General features: G+C 34.2%; 1 protein-coding gene across 2 annotated transcripts in view; it reads left to right on the top strand.

The window, feature by feature from the left end:
• The window catches only part of LOC144966464 (uncharacterized), a 122,540-nt gene that overhangs the window by 36,674 nt on the left and 68,366 nt on the right, over positions 1–17,500 (top strand). The window contains exon 1 of one of the 2 annotated variants that reach the window (XM_078903029.1): positions 11,840–11,917. The exons of the other annotated variant lie outside the window; for it this stretch is intronic. The gene's annotated coding sequence lies outside the window, so the exon portion shown is untranslated. Of the gene's footprint in view, positions 1–11,839; positions 11,918–17,500 lie in introns of those variants that run through there. 2 annotated transcript variants of the gene reach the window in all.

The following is a 17,500-nucleotide window of genomic DNA, read 5'->3' as shown; positions in this document are numbered from 1 at the left end:
TCGGGATTCTCGGGTTTTAGAAATTGTACAATTTTGACAATGTTAATCTTTAAAAAAAAAACACTCTAAGAATTGATATAGCGCAATATCGATGAAACGTGCTCAAAGCGCTTTGCAATGGGGTTTCTAGCTAACAGCAGAACTTAACATGGAGTAGGACAAGACATCTATTATTGGTTGGTGCTCTACTTTTAGGTAAAATACTCACATCCTCGAGCCGTATTTTGTTTTTGTATTCATGCTTATTATGTAGTGTCGTGATTTTTAATTTTGTTGTTTTTAAATATTTTTTATTATGTAAAGCGCCGCAGAGCACGATTAACGTGGATGTTTAGGCGCTATATAAATTCATTAGTTACTATTTACTATTACTATTTACTATAAAAAGTACTAACACACAAATCTATGTGTAAACTGGACCGTTTATAGATAGTATGCGCTTGGCTTAGAAGCTCATAACATTGCCATCCGGAAGTATGACGGACCAACACACAAAACTGTGTGTATCCATGAACGTTTATAGTCAGGTTAATTCAGTTCAGTGCGCATTACTCATAAACGCGGATGGCAAAAAACAATAACAAAGACCTGAGTGACGTCATCTTCGAACTATCTATAGTCTGATTGATATGATTTAGTGATAACTAAGCACCAAAGTGAGGCTGTCTAAAAACAATAACAAAGAGCTGCATGACGTCATTTTCGTTTCGTCTATAAATGAAGTAAAAATTTCCCGGCCGTATCTTTAAAAAAAAAGTTTTTTTGTCAGTGTATGACAGAACAGAGTTGCCATCGGTTTGACACGGGTACTAAGTCAGCAAGAGTCCAAATACAATCTTTATATCCTATCATGTATACAATAAATTCGTCCATCGATACAGGGACAGACATGCTGCAAGTGTCAGATCTTAGAGAGGTCTCTATAACAATCATTCACACGTCCAGAGATGAAACGTCATTGTTATGACTGGCTTGACACAGCCACCCGCCAAGAAAATGGCTTAGATCAGATAGATATATGGGGTGACCGATTCGTTCTCAGTTTTCCAAGAGTGTCGAATATACCCTTGGTCATATTATTATTGACCAGTAAATACAATGCCAAATCGTATTTTATAAATTTTGGCCATATTTTTTCATTCAATTTTTTTTATAGCTAAAATGAAAAAAAGGTTTTGTCTGAGGGCGATATTATTACAGTTTTTACTAAAAACTTTCTAAACAAAATTATGACCAAAATTTTAAAAGGCATTTTGTATTGACATTTTGTACTCTATTTATCATTTTGGCTTCATTTTTTTAAAATTCGGGTTTCAAAGAAGAAGTCTCAGGTTTGAGAACTGTTGACAGGTTGATAGTCGTCTTAATTTATTGACGTTGATTGAAGTTTAAAGGATTGGTCAGGATGAAAATGGCATAATAATAATAATAATAATAATAATAATAATAATAATAGTAATAATAATAAGAATAATAATAATAATAATAATAATAATAATAATGATACAATAATATATAATAATAATAATAATAATATATAATAATAATAATAATAATAATAATAATAATAATATGATGATGATAGATAATATATAATAATAATAATAATAATAATAATAATAATATAATAATAATAATAATATATATATAATAATAATTATAATAATAATAATACTTTAAGAAAAAAAAAAAATAATAATAATAATAATAATAATAATAATAATAATAATAATAATAATAATAATAATAATAATAATAATAATAATAATAATAATAATAATAATAATAATAATAAATAATAATAATAACAATAATAATAATAATAATAATGATAATAATAATATAATGATTTTGTAAAAAGGTGCCATTCAATTGTTGATTCAATTTTACACCTGCAATAGACAAACTGATGATTACAATGAGTTGGTTAACCAACGTATGTCACTTTTACCGAGGGCCTATTGTCATCAACCCATGGACGTGCTTGGATCTTTTCTTGTTTTTTAATATAAGCTGTGACACCTTTCCCATTATAATATGGCATGTTCAACAATCATGATAATAAACATGAGGGGTAGTCTAATTGAAATTTTTGATTCGCCCCATGGAAATCTTTATATCGTTTCATGTTTCAGCGGAGATCATTTTTTTAAATAATCCGTACTTAACCGATATATATATTATGGCGCGTACCCGTATGGAAATGGAACACATGCGAACAATACCGTGTTGTCTTCTAGCACTTTCCTACTCACTTCCTTTCTTGTTTTTTTTTCATTTCTTAATAAGTTGTCACTTTTTAAAATAGAAGGCACTGATATTTTAAAATATATTAAAAAAAAAAAAAAAGAAAAATACAAGCATCAAGTTGTCCCAATAATAATATGGTAATCTATGTGTTGGCGCGATTGTAGCAATTCTTCTACCCGGTTATCATAAGGCCTGAGGTTCAACTCCCAGTTAAAGCAGGCTGGTTTTTTGGAGAGGATTAATTTTTCTTTGTTTGGGTTGCTTCATAAACACATTTTCAAAGATGTCACATACAGGAAGTGAGAAAAAAGAAAATTAAGAAATTTACTTCATGTCATGTGACCCTTCTATTATTTCCCCGTTACAAGCAGTTCTATGTTTATATCAATTCTGACCTGCCGTGAACCCAGTACATAAGAGTGAGTAATTGTGACCTCAATGGGTATCGGTCCATTACATCAATTGTGTTATTAATGATTCAGTAACCATGGTGATATAACGCCATACCTGTAAGGTAATGGCTTTGTGACCATACAACGAAAGCCGTGATGAAATTAATAATACTCCATGCATAATATTATTATTATTATTATTATTATTATTATTATTCCGGTATTGAATCAATACAGTACGCCCTTGTTGACCTCGATCGGACTTCCGATTGGTCACCCTTCAGATGTGGCAGATGGTATGATGGCGGCTTGTGCAATGTGTCCACTTATTCCTGTGGGAAGATGCAACCATCATTTGTGACCTGTGGTCTTAACCAGTATTTTGTCGGAATAAACAAGATGCAGAAAAAAATGAATTTACAATCAAAATAATTAGAGTAAGGAAAATGAATCGTTTTGAAATTGAAGAAACTAAATTTACTCACAGCAATGGAAACATTTATTTTAACTCAACCGTTTTTGGCTAAATTCAAAATATAGTTATAATCATTATGTATGTAAGACACGTATTGAGGAATTACGGACAATATCACAAGGACAGCCCTGTATTGGAATCCATCAGGAAAAAGGAAAAAAAGGAAGACCAAGGTCAACCTGGATGAGAGACCTTCTGGTAGAGCTGGAGAGGTCTGGGATGCGCTGGCAGGAGATGGAAAGACTGGCCAATGACAATGGTAGAGGATGGAAAAGTGTCATCGGTCCATACCCACTGTGGGATGAGGACTGAACAAGAAGAAGAATGTTTATAGTAAATAGTAAATAATGAATTTATATAGCGCCTAAACATCCACGTTAGTCGTGCTCTGCGACGCTTTACACAATAAAAATGTTTTTAATAAACAAAAAACAAACAAAAAACACAAAAACATAATTACGTTTTGTGAATAGTCAATCACTTGTAAACAATGTCGATCATAAGACTCTAATAAATCTCCTGGGTACATATTAAAAAAATCTACCGTGACCATATTTATATTTTGACCTGAACTTTATTTAACTCCAAATTATATTATTGATCGCGAAAGTTGACCTCCCAGTTTGTTGGAGCAAGCACTGGTTTAAGTTAAAGATCTGAATAGGTGTGTATGAAAGGTTTTGTTTTTTCAAATTGTTGCAAAGTCCTAAACGTAAATCTTCTTGGACTACAAATATCAGGTTGAAGTAGTTTCAGTCGCAGTGCAGCCCCGCAAAGTGGACAATAAGGATCAAGATTCTTTGCAAACAATAAAAAAGGAGGGGAAAAAAAAACAGAAAAAAACAAACAAGATATCGACAGAGGGGTTTGAATCCGGATCCGTCGGGTTGTGGTGCAATGCCTTCCTCACTCAGCCATCCCATATCCTTCCAAGAATAAAGAGACGAAGATAGAAGTAGAATGGACTAGAAATGAATGTCAAAACAAACACAAGAACCACCTAAATAATCCTGACAATGCCATTGATGTATGCTAGAGTGTTGAATTGAATCAATAGAGCTGATCACATCAATCTACACATGTGACCCTCCGTCTCAAAACGGTATTATGTCGGGATGATTCAGACCCCAACAAGTGAATTTAGAGATAGATTGATGAGAAATTGGAGCTTAGAAGTTTTTGCAATGCAAGAAATAGTCTTTATACTCCACCAGAACGTACAGAAATTAAGCCCAAGTTGGATATTTGTGGCTATGAATTAAATTCCCCTTACCGAGTGGATCCCGACATAATACCGCTTCGATACGGTGGGTCACACATTTGCTTTTTCAGAATAACTGGTCCCTTGTTGAATTGATGCCTATCGTTATACAATAAAATCGGTTTTGTTGGTTTTTTTTTTGTTCAATCAGTCGTTGTTGGAATAATATACGCGGCCCATCGCGTCTGTCTGACATTATGTGCGGCCATGTGTTAGAGTGTGCGGCTATGTGTTCGTGTGGATCGGAAAGTCCTGGGCTCGAGCATCGCTCGGCACATAGGTGAATCCTTGGAAAAGACTCTTTACTCACACTCTCTCTCACCGTAATCAGGTGTAAAATGAGTACCTGGTCGTTAACAGTGCTGGCTCTGTCCGAACAATTGTAATATCGCCTAACAGGCGTCATGTCACGTCCTATGCGCTTTGAGCACGTTTAGTGGATACTGCGCTATATAAAAGCAAGATAGAAGATTTTGAACTCTACCAATGAACTCTGCGATGAAAACGGAGTTTAAAATTAATATTGATGAGAATAAGGAAATTTCAGTTTTTTAGATATTGGACAAAGAAAACAAACTAGCCTCTCAGTGAATGATAGTGTTTATTTTAACCCATATTATCATATCATATCATATCATATCATATCATATCATATCATATCATATCATATCATATCATATATCATATCAGTCATAGGGCTTCAAAATGGACCAAATGTTCCTTTAACGCAATTAAAATACAAGTATCAATACATTGTACATTGCACTATTACACTGTACATATTCTTTGGGATAGAAATATTAGAAAGGGAGAAAGAGATAAACGCATAAAATAAAATATAATTTTTTTTTCAAACACAACCGACTGAGCTATCAGGCCACTCGCTGCCCTCTCTCTCTCCCGGCCAGGCGGAAGGTGTCGTGTCAATTAAATCCTGAGTTTTGGCACTGACCCCGTGACTTTTTTATTCTCTGTTTTCATCTGACACTTCTCCACACCCTATTTTTCTCGTCATTATTGATGCAATCGCCCGCTCCACACTTTTTTCTTAATTTTATGTTTATCAGCCCGATATGATACCGTTTTGGTCACGTATAGATAGAACGAAGATGACGTCACTCGGGTCTTTGTTATTGTATTTTGCCATCCATTTTTATGAGAGTAATTCTCACTGAACTGTATTATCCAGACTATAAACGTTCAGGGTTACACACAGTTTTGTGTGTTGGTCCGTTCCACTTCCGGATACCAAGGTTGTGAGCTTCTTAGCAAGCGCATACCATCTATAGAGTAAGAAGTTGTTCCATATGCTGGGATGATGGAAGAATGGGCACGATCTATATTCCCTTTCCATGTTCTCGAGGTCATTGGTCACGTTGCAAAATGTGCTCAAGTGACCCACATAGTGAAAAGTATTCAAAGCTTTTGAAGTATCTCAATCACTATTGGTAATTTTGTTCAGCTTGACACTCGGGTATGTTTACAACTTTCATAAACAAAGCAGCGTGTTTACATTTATTAAGAAATACCCAATCGTTGGACAGCAACAAATCATGTGATTGATGACTCGGTTGGAGGAAAACATGAATATAGATCGCTCCCATAAAGTATTGATGAGAGTTAGAGAGTAAATCTATGGTATTTTATCTACTCCGACGAAGCCAATTACAGCACAGTGGTTGGTTGGACGGTTCTTAATGTCATTAAACACAACGTGCTTCCTGTGGAAATAACAACATTTATTACTTTGAAAAACGTTGTTTGTTTTATTTTGTTATGTTTTGGGGGTTTTTTTTCATTTTGACCGGAAAGTTGTTTTTTTTTTATCATATTATATTGATCTTTTAAATGGAGCTCATGTTTGCAAAAACTCTCAAACCTGGGACTTCGCGAGTTGCCTGACCAAAATTTTAACTACGGTTTTTGTTCATGGTTTTTTGTTTTTTTTTTTGTTTTTTGTTTTTTGTTTTTTTTTGTTTTGTTTTGTTTTGTCTTGTCCTTTTGTTTTTGTTTTTGTTTTTTGTTTGTTTGTGTGGGTTTTTTTTTTTTGTTTTTTTGGGTTTTTTTTTTTGGGGGGGGGGTTGTTGTATTTTGTTTTGTTTGTTTGTTTGTTTCAGAATACGACAATTTCTGCTTTCCAGTCAATGTTTCAGAGCACCGGTGATAGATTATAATATAGATTAGAATGTCACTACGTCTGCTGATGCTGTTTCCTCTATTGTTGCTGCCTTTGTCTGAAATGTCAATAGAAAAGAGAAAAAAATCCAATAATAATATCAAAGACTTGTCCGTGTGACTAATGGACTAATGGATGGACAGCACCGACCTCCCGTCCTGCGACCGGTCTCATGGGACGTCCGTTTTTCCTCTTTCTGACTCATCCATTTAATCTGGTGTATAATTTTTGTTTCGTTCGTTATTCTCTCTGCCACTTGATCCTCATCTATCTCTTGTCTTTTTTTTTGTCTTCTTTCCACTTGACTTTACCCCTCTCTCTCTCTCTTTCTCTCTCTCTCTCTCTCTCTCTCTCTCTCTCTCTCTCTCTTTCTCTCTTTCTCTCTCTCTCTCTCTCCATTTAACTCGCTATCTATCTATTCATCTGTCTATCTATCTATCTCTCTCTCTATCCATCTGTCTACCTCTCTCTATCTGTGTGTGTGTGTGTGTGTGTGTGATGTGTGTATGTGTGTTTGTGTGTGTATTATCATGTTAATGCATCGACTTTCGTTAATTATGACTCACGCCTATCTTTCAGATGCAGTTATTACTATCTATCTATCTATCTATTTATTTATCTATCTATATATCTATCTATGTATCTATTTATCTATTTATCTACCTATCTATCGATTGTTATATCTCAATATATATACCAAAATATATACCAATCATCTCACCTTTGACCGAGGTCAAATACAAAAGGTTATCGATTCCACTCTATTTAAACACTTTTCTGTCTTTAGACTTGAACCAAGCCGGGCACTGACCTCGACGACTGAACTCATAATTTCAGCATAGAGTTCAATGTGGCACGTTCTGCCTTGCTGCAAATATTGATTGACTATTTTTATAAAGTATTTTAGTTTTGGTCTCTCTCATGACCCAGGGAAGTCCCGATGGCTCACTGGTAGAGCTCTCACCTCTGAAGCAAAGAGACTGGTTTCGATCCCCGATGCAATCTAGATTATTATTATTTTTTTTTTTTTTTTTTGCACCCCGTGTCCAGACAGTACTGATTGTATATCTAGATCTCTTGGATCTGTCGGAAAGTCCTTTTTCTTTTATTAGTGTCCTATTTTAAGTACAGCAACCAATTGACTGTTGCCTGTTTAATGATATAGATACCGGGACAGATTCCATTTTAAGAATGCTTGACGATTTAGGGGTCATTTAAAGCGATCGATAGATGTATGAAGTAAAAGTTTTCGTGATCAATTTTTGTTTGAATTTTATTTTATTTTATTTTATTTTATTTTTTGTAGAGAGGTGCTTTTGATTTTTAAAATTTGTGTTTTGTTTTTTGTTTTTCTTTTTTTTTTTGGGGGGGGGTTGTTTTGTTTTGTTTTTGCTTTTGTTTTTTGTTTTTGTATTTTTGTCGGTGCACGGCACGATATAGCTCTAACTCACAGCAACAGGCCCTGGTTTGATTCCGAGTTACCTAACAAAATTTGATTAATTTGATTAAGTTCGTTGACGGGTTTGGAATGCGTTATCAAAACAACGATAATACAAAAGTAAGGGGGGGGGGGGAATAAAAAGAAGAAAAAAGAAGAAAAGAAGAAAAATAGCAATTGGCTGTCTATACCATCTTTTCGTCTGCAAGACGACTTCGCTATGAATAATGAACACGTACATTGGCAGTGGGGATAATTAAAGAAAATTAACTCACCCCATGCACGCACCAAAAAAAAAAATTAAAAAGAAAAAAAAAACTCAAGATAGGACATCATAATTTATTCAATTCCTTATCAGCTATCATCTTCCAGTAGTCTGTCTGGAACTGAATATCTCTTCTCACCTCCTCAACGTCCTCCTCCTCCTCCCATTGTTATTATTATTATTATTATTATTATTATTATTATTATTATTATTATTATTATTATGTGTTGTTGTTGTTGTTGTTGTTATTATTATTATTATTATTATTATTATTATTATTATTATTATTATTATTATTATTATTATTTTTTATTATTATTATTATTATTATTATTATTATTATTATTATTATTATTATTATTATTGTTATTGTTATTGTTATTATTATTATTATTATTGTTATTGTTATTGTTATTGTTATTGTTATTGTTATTATTATTATAATTATTATTATTATTATTATTATTATTATTATTATTATTATTATTATTATTATTATTGTCTTTGTATAGTATGATGTTAGGATGTGTTATTATAGTTATAGTTGCATACGGTTCGTTCCTTACAGCATCTTTGCCAAGATCATAATGAAATTCAATGAAGTTATTATTGGCACCAAATTATCCAATCACCAAGAATTGATCACAACTATCCATAAACATCGCAATATTATTATTGGAACAAATTTGGAATTTGTATAATAATAATTTCTACCCTGGCATTTCTCCAATTCTTTTCATACCAAATATATTTTTTTTCACAAATTCTCACTATTCTGTTCATTGCTTTTTGTGTTATCTGTCCACGGGTTTATTTTTTCAGCGGCGTATGGCATTTAAATGTATACAAATACAGGCGCGAGTGTTCATAATTTGCTTCGCATTAAGAATACAAACGCGTGGTATTGAAAACCGTTTGGTGATAATAATAATAAGATTGTATTTTTTTTTCATTCATTTATTTTGCGATCTATACGTATCGTTGAGTGCAATTCTCAATCCCGTTACACTTAATAAACGGAGATTGTGCGTTTATCCGAGCAGAGCTCAATTTCAACTTAATGAGATTCAAAATGCCATTGATAGACTTTATCTCAACTAATCATGATGAAATGCGATCTTGTTTTGTTTTTTGTTGTTTTTTTTTTATGCGCAAGCAGTTGCTGAGCGGTATATAATACATCGTCCCTTCTTGAAATAAAGTCAAGTGAGGTGCATGAGCGTTGTTAGGGACAGGATTGATGGAAAAGATCGTAGAAACCACGGCCCTGACGATATTGGGTTTTTATTTATTATTTTTTTAAAAATTTTGTTAAGACATTTTATTGAACTTCCTCGCTCGACTCAGGTGTGGATGGCATTGACGGGTATTGTGAGTGTGATACATCAGAGAGCGTTAAGCCGACAATTGTTATTGCTTTTTTATTTATTTTTTGGGGAAAAGACACGCTCGACTCGTCTCACAAAATATTTCTCACCAGATTTAAAAGACCCAGCTTCCCAATAACTACTTGGCAGACAGAAATCAGGAAAAAAAATATCGACTTTACCCGGGATCGATTCTAGTCCCTTTGCTTGTAAGACAAATTCCCAACCATTTCACTTACCTAGACACCTAAAAAAAAAAAATAAACCTCAATAAACTAAACCCCCGTCTAGCAATACGTTTATTCGCCTGTAAAAGAATTTACTTCCAGGGATGTCAAAACGTTTCCCCCAAGAGTTCTACATCAATAACAAATTACCCATTTTTCATTTGGCATCTAATCAGCTTATTACAGACCGTAGCTACCAACCTAGCACCATCGACTACCAATATTAGTACGTTTCCCGTCTCTGGGAAATCTAATAAACCCTTGTTGTACGTCTGGAAGAAGGTCATCACTTCCGGTTTCTCCTGTTCATGGAATATTATGATAGAACCTGTGAAACGAGAAACGGTTAACTTTGAAATATTTTCGATTTGTTGTCAAAATAATTTTCTGTTAGATATTATTTAAAAACAATGAGTTTTTTAATATATCACTATTGTTCACAATGTTAAATTGATCTTTTCAGCAGACCGTTACATTCATGAGTTCATAGATAATACATGACGCATGCCAAATCAAGCGATACATACAAAGATGAAAGAGAGAAAAAACACAATGAAACCGTTCTCGTGTTACTCTACGGTGTTTGAATTTTTTTTTATACTGCGAAGAGAGTTGTTTACAAATATAAATCCATAACAGCTTTAAAAAGGATAGATAAAACCAAATACGGAAAGTTTCGGACTCAGTCCTGTTCTTCTGTCAATAACAAAAACAGTTAAAACCTTAATACATCAATTTCAATCCAGACGTACAGACGGCAGAAAATTTCTCATTGGTACGTCTCGTCGGAAAATACAATGGCGAAAAGGTAAACTTCCAGTTGCTTAGTATTCAATATAGCGTTGGAGGTTTTTTTAATGTTGCGTTCCATAGCTGGACATTTGTTTCTTCATTTATATCGCATGCAGAAAGATGTGAACATGGCTGACTTATAGTAAGCAATCGCTATCTACTGTCCATGTAACGCTAATATAATCTTTAGCTCCTCCATGGCTCTGAAGGCCTGGTTTTCTGAAAAAGACAGCATAATCGCCATACACCTATTTAAAAAAAAAAAATTCTTGGATATTATTTTCCTTTATAATTTTTTAAGAAAAGTTTTTTGGGATTTTCTTTCATCTGATTTGTAAAACACCAATATATAAAATGATTATTAACAGAGTTGTTCAGCAAAATCTCGCTGATTATTAACAGAGTTGTTCAGCAAAATCTCGCTGTCAATATCACTGAAGACTAGTATTCGATAGCATCTATTATAATACTTGTACGTCAGCCGACTGGAATCGAATCCATTTTGTCTCTGATTATTGGTATTTGATTTTTTGTTAAATTTCTCTCTGTCTGTGTAGTATCGATTTCGCGATTACTTCAACCTCCTATTCCAATCTTTCATCTTGCTGCTATTATTTCTTTTTGTTTTTTGGGGTTTTTAAAAAATGTTTTTGGGTTTGTTGGGGCTTTTTTATTATTATTATATCTTTTTTTTTGTTTGTTTATTTAATTTTATATGGTTGGTTGCTTTTATTTTATTTTGTTACTGGTTTTTTTGGGGGTTGTTTTAAAATAATGTCTTGTTTCTTTTTTTTTTTTTTTTTGTTTTTTTTGTTTTGTTTGTTGCTTGTTATTGTTTTATGTGTTGTTGTTTTGTTGGGTTTTTTTTTTTTTGGTTTCTTTGGGCGGGGGTGTTTGTTTTGTTTTAGTTTTTGTTTATTTGCTATTGACCAAGTCGTCCGTCCAACAAACGTTTTCCGCACACGACATGGGTTTTTCAATACTTGAGCCTTTGAGTTTTTTTTTTAGATTGAGCTTTGTATTATTATTATTATTATTATTATTACGTAGTCAGTATCCACTACAACTGTCCCAAGCCAAGAGCAGATTTAACATGTCGAACTAAACGTGAAGCCTGACAGGCGCTATTACATCGGGTTCTCTATTTTTTCGACAGATACAACGCTGTCCCAGATCAGGTATCCTTTTTTACACCTGAGTGCGTTGAGAGATTATGAGTATATAGAGCCTTCCACGAGGACTCGACTGTAGGACACCCAAAAGCTTTAGGAAAAGTATGTTACTTTTTGCTTGTATGTTTATTTGTTTGTTTTTGTTCTGTTTTTTTTGTTTTTTTGTTTTCCTTTTGGGGGGATAGGTGTGTGTGTGTGTGTGTGTGTGTGTGTGTGTGTGTGAAGGGGGGGGGGGGAGGGGGTCTTGTATTTGATATCATCTAGTATAATAGTTGTCCGTCAGCCTTCTGGAATCGAATTCATTTTGTGTCTGATTATTGATGGCTGATTCTAGATCTAATAATTGACTTCGCTGAAAGAAAAGTGACAACAATGACGAAGCGCTGTTAATGTTGCCCCAGTTTTTTTGGTTGTTTTTTTTTTGGTTTTTTTTTTTTTTTTGTTTTTTTTTTTTAACGGTTTGTATTATGGTTTCAGGTTAGCTGCTTACATTCAACCCTCGGGTTTAATTGGTTGATTGGTGGGTCTAGTGGTTTAAATTTTGAAAGCAGTAATTTTATTACGGTAAGGAGTATCAGCTGTCATTTATTGTTGTCTGGGTGGACGAGAGGGGGGAAAATTTGAGCTTTATATAGCACAATATCCACTAAATGTGCTCAAAGCGCTTTATAAGGGATCCCTGGTCAACAGCAACATTTAACATGTAGGACGGGACATGAAAGAAGGCTGAATGAGAACGTGGATGAAATAATGGTTAGGTTGCTTTTATTATTATTCTTATTTTATATTATACTAGTGGATGGCCCGCAATATTTGCGGAAGAGATATAAAAGGCTCCTACGAACTAGCACTCATCTGTTTTAATTATTATGCTTCTGTTTGTTTTTTGTTTTTTTGTGGAAATCAACATAGATCGAGACGAATATTTTGAGCCGTTCAAATAAAATTAAAAATCGGTCCGGTAATAAAGTGTATAGATGCGCGGAAATGAATCTGGCAGCAGGGTGGCCCAAATTAAGAACCGATCATTATGCCTTAGCTGATATTCTTAACAACCATTTGAGTCAACGGACGATAGGATTGCCCTTAATTTTATAAAGTTTGTGCGGCTATGTGGTCTTGTGGTATGACACTCGCTTTCGGATTGGAAGGTCCTAGGTTCGAGCCTCGCGCTCGGCGCATAGTTGAGTCCTTGGATAAGGCTCTTTACTCACATTCTCTCACCTTACTCAGGTGTAAAATGAGTACCTGGTCGTCAACAGCGTTGTCTGTGTCCGAAAAATTGTAATGTTATCGCCTAACAATCGTCATGTCCCATCCTACATGTTAAATGTTGCTGTTGACCAGGGACCCCTTGTAAAGCGCTTTGAGCACATTTAGTGGATATTGCGCTATATAAAGCTCAATTTTTAAAGCCCAATTTTAAAGATTTGTTAGTTACTCGTATATCAATCTGTAAAAAATAGTTTTATGATTTGCCAGTCATTCTGTGCTAGTTGGCAAAATAAATTGTCGTGGACTGTAAGGAATTATGTTTTAAAAAGAATAGATTATTTGGCGTTGTGAGTCATTCTTTAAGTAAGGTCGCATGCATGCCATTCCAAGAATAAGTGGATTGGTTTCTGTTTTCGTGTGCTCGTTGTTGTGTGTATGCATGAGGTATAATAATAATAATAATAATAATAATAATAATAATAATAATAATAATAATAATAATAATAATAATAATAATAATAATAATAATAATAATAATAATAATAATCTTTATTGTCCAAATAGGCAATTGTTGTTAGGTTACAGCTCTTGTAATAGGGGGGGGGGGGTAATTAAAATAGTAGTGATGATGATGATAATAATACTGATAGTAATGATGATGATAATAAAATAATAATAATATAATAATAATAATAATAATAATAATAATAATAATAATAATAATAATAATAATAATAATAATAATAATAATAATAATAATAATAATATGATATGCTCTCTTCCGTTAATCTTCAAAATATATCAAGAAATATGTCGCTCGTCTTTGTCAGATTAGGTCATGCAAATTTGATTTCGTTTTTTCCCCTCTGAGTCCCGATTCCTCTGACTTCAATCAAATCCAATTTTTTACCTCCATCACACGAAGAGGTCAACTGGCTGAGCCCGTCATCAATAATGCAAGTTGACACGGAGTGGAAAGGGGAGCCTGTTGATGTTTTTGATTTAACCACTAGTGTGGCGAAACGAAATATTTTAGTCATATTATTATTACCTTTGTTTTGTATCAATTTACGCTATTACACACTCTCTTTCTTACTTCTTTCATCTTTCGTATACGAACATAATTAGTTACTTATGTTACTTATTCGCAAAGTCATGGGTTTTTTTTTAACTCTCTGACTTACTAATCACCTAAAAACAAACTTATCTCTTAAATATATATCGTTGTAATCTTTGCGCTTGTTGAAAATCTCATTTTGACCCAAAAAGTAGTCTTTCTCCCCATGGTCGATATAGAAAAGTGAGTGGAGCAGGCACTTATGTTGATAACAACAAGATATGAATGAGTAGGAAAGTGCCAGAAGACAATACAGAATAAAAAATTTCGCGGCGGTGATAGGGGTTTGAACCCGCGACCTTACTGGTACGACAACCCACCTGGCCGGGGAAAGCGTGACTCTACCGTATGAGCTATCCACGATCCCAAAAATAGCTCATAGAGTCACGCTCTCCCCGGCCAGACGGAGTTGTCGTATCAGTAAGGTCGCGGGTTCAAACCCCCATCAACGCCGCGAAAATTTTCATTCTCTATTGTCTTCTGGCACTTTCCTACTCATTCATCTCTTATGGTCGATATACTCATGTATGATAAAATTAATAATAAATAAAAATAAAATAAATTTATCCCAATGGGCAATTTGTCTCTAGGGTCTTTTCCAAGAGAAGACTGGAATAACACAAGCGTCAGCCGCTGTGCAGCGCCGCAAACTGAGCAAGGTGACATGCTCAAGGCCACCACAGCGCAGTGGGTATTCGAACTCGGTACCTTTCGGGTAAGAAGCAAAGACCGTAGCGCTGAGCCACGCTGTATATATTTATAAATTAAAAATTAAAAAATTAATAAAATTCCCTTTATTCATCCCATTGAGGAATTTTGTCTCTATGGTCTATTCCAAGGGAAGACTGGAAAAACCCAGGCGTCAGCCGCAGTGCAGCGCCGAAAATTATATCATATTATTATATGGGCCGTTATTATATTATATTATATTATATTATATTATGTTTAATTCCGACAAAATACCTCATTGACGCGATGGTCACAAGATAATAATAAGAATTCAATCAAATTTTACGATATTCACAGCATTAAAACGGATGGGCACGATGTATGGGTTAAGCAAAACTTTACTGTTACCGGTTTGGGAACGGAACGATCCGTTCTCAATCTGGTATTTAAATCAATTATCGTGTTCATTAGCCTTAAGTCACGGTTTTTGGCTATCAGGGATGCCAAGTCATGGATAGTCGGTCTACACTGGCTGGATGGAATGTTCTTGTTGGCACAGACTTAGCTGGATTTTTTTGGAGATTTTTAGTGGCTAGTTTTAGTAGATCTATTTGCTATACAAATATTAAAAATTCATACAGAAGCGTTCAAAAAGTAAAAATAGGAAATTCAGATCACAATAGTGTGTTGTTGATTCCAACCTACAAAACTAAATTAAGACAACATAAAGCGATTGTGAAAGAAACTCGTCTTTGGTCAACAGAAAATATAAACAAACTCCAAGGTTGTTTTGACTGCACAATATGGGATGAACTCATGTCTGATAACATGTCACTGGACGAATGGGTTGATGTTGTCACGTCTTATATTCATTTCTGTTGTGATTTGTGTGTGGACACTAAAAGGATTAAAATATTTAACAACAACAAACCTTGGGTCAACAAACGAGTTAAGTTATTTATAAATATGAAGAAAATCGCTCATATGAGTGGGGACAAAAACAAGCAGCACGAGGCAGAAAAACAATTAAAGAGGGTAATTTATGAAGAAAAACGTAAATATAAAGATAAAATGGAAACAAACCTTAAAAATTCAAATGCATCGCAGGCGTGGAGGATGATTAAAGAAATGGGTGGCGTTAACAACAAAAAGACAGATTTTAACAATGACACACATATGAATATCGAGGAATTAAATAAGTTTTACTGTCGATTCGACACCATTGACAACGTACTTTCAAAAATTAATATCATAACAAAAAATACGTCTCCTCCGCCAGAAATCGAAGAAGAGGCGGTCATCAATGTTCTTAAATTATGTAAAAAGAAAAAAGCACCAGGTCCAGATGGACTTAGTGGGGAACTCATTTCAAACTGTAACAACCAACTAGCTGTCCCTTTCTTGCCTATTTTCCAACGTTCAATAGATGAACAGAAAATCCCAATTATATGGAAAACATCGACTATAATTCCAGTACCCAAAAAGAATCCACCAACTCAGCTGAATGATTATAGACCTGTTGCTTTAACATCAATTATTATGAAATGTCTGGAAAAAATTCTGAAAAGAGAGCTGTTGCAATTTATATATGACCAACACATACTTGATCCATATCAGTTTGCCTACCAACAAAATCTTAGTGTGGAAGACGCACTCCTCACAGTGATGCATTCAATATCAAATCACTTGGATGTTTCACCCGCCAACTACTGCCGAATCCTATACGTCGATTTTTCGTCTGCCTTTAATGCCATGAAAACCAACATATTAATCAGTAAACTGCATGCTCTAAACCTTCCCCATTACCTCATCAACTGGTATAACAACTTTCTCATCGATCGCCCCCAACATGTCAGAGTAGGCTCAAATATATCATCAGTAAAAACTCTTTCAAACGGATGCCCACAAGGGTGTGTAAGCTCACCTCTACTTTACATCCTCTATACAAACGATTGTGTGGCTAGCTTTGATAACTGCCAACTCATCAAGTATGCTGATGACACCGCAATACTCGGCCTGCTCAATGATTCCGTCTCCGAATTTAAATACACTGAGCAAGTTAGTAAATTCAGCAAATGGTGTGCCGATAACTGTCTAGAGCTCAATGTAACAAAAACAAAGGAACAACTGTTTGATCACAGAAAAATAGGAAAAAGAGCAAGACAAATAACAAAAATTAACAATCAGGCGGTTGAAACTGTTGAAACGTTTAAATACCTTGGTGTAATTATAGATAACAGTCTAAGATTTGAATCGCACACCAACAATGTCATCAAAAAAAGTAACCAGCGCTTGTATATACTCAGAAAATTAAGGTCTTTCAATGTGAACAGAAAGACCATGATACAAATCTACAAGTCATTAATATTGAGTATCGTTTCGTTTGGCATCACAACGTGGTATGGAAGCTGTGGAACAAAAGAAAAATCCAAACTACATAGAACCCTCAGAGAGGCTTCAAAAATAATTAACACAGACCTTAGAAGCCTTGACACAACTTATATTAATGCAGTTGAGAAGAAATCTTTTAACATTATCAACGAAAAGAGGCATCCGCTGAACGAAAAATTCCAACTTCTGCGCTCCGGAAGACGGTATCTAGAAGCAAAATGTCGGACAAATCGACATAAGACAACCTTCATTCCAACCGCCATAAAATTAATTAACAAATCTTCTGTGGAAAA

The sequence above is a fragment of the Berghia stephanieae genome, chromosome 2, assembly GCF_034508935.2.
Source record: "Berghia stephanieae isolate SIO BIC M18660-M18661 chromosome 2, UCSD_Bste_1.3, whole genome shotgun sequence".
Classification (NCBI taxonomy): Eukaryota; Metazoa; Mollusca; class Gastropoda; order Nudibranchia; family Aeolidiidae; genus Berghia; species Berghia stephanieae.
This window is presented reverse-complemented; position numbering and strand designations above follow the sequence as displayed.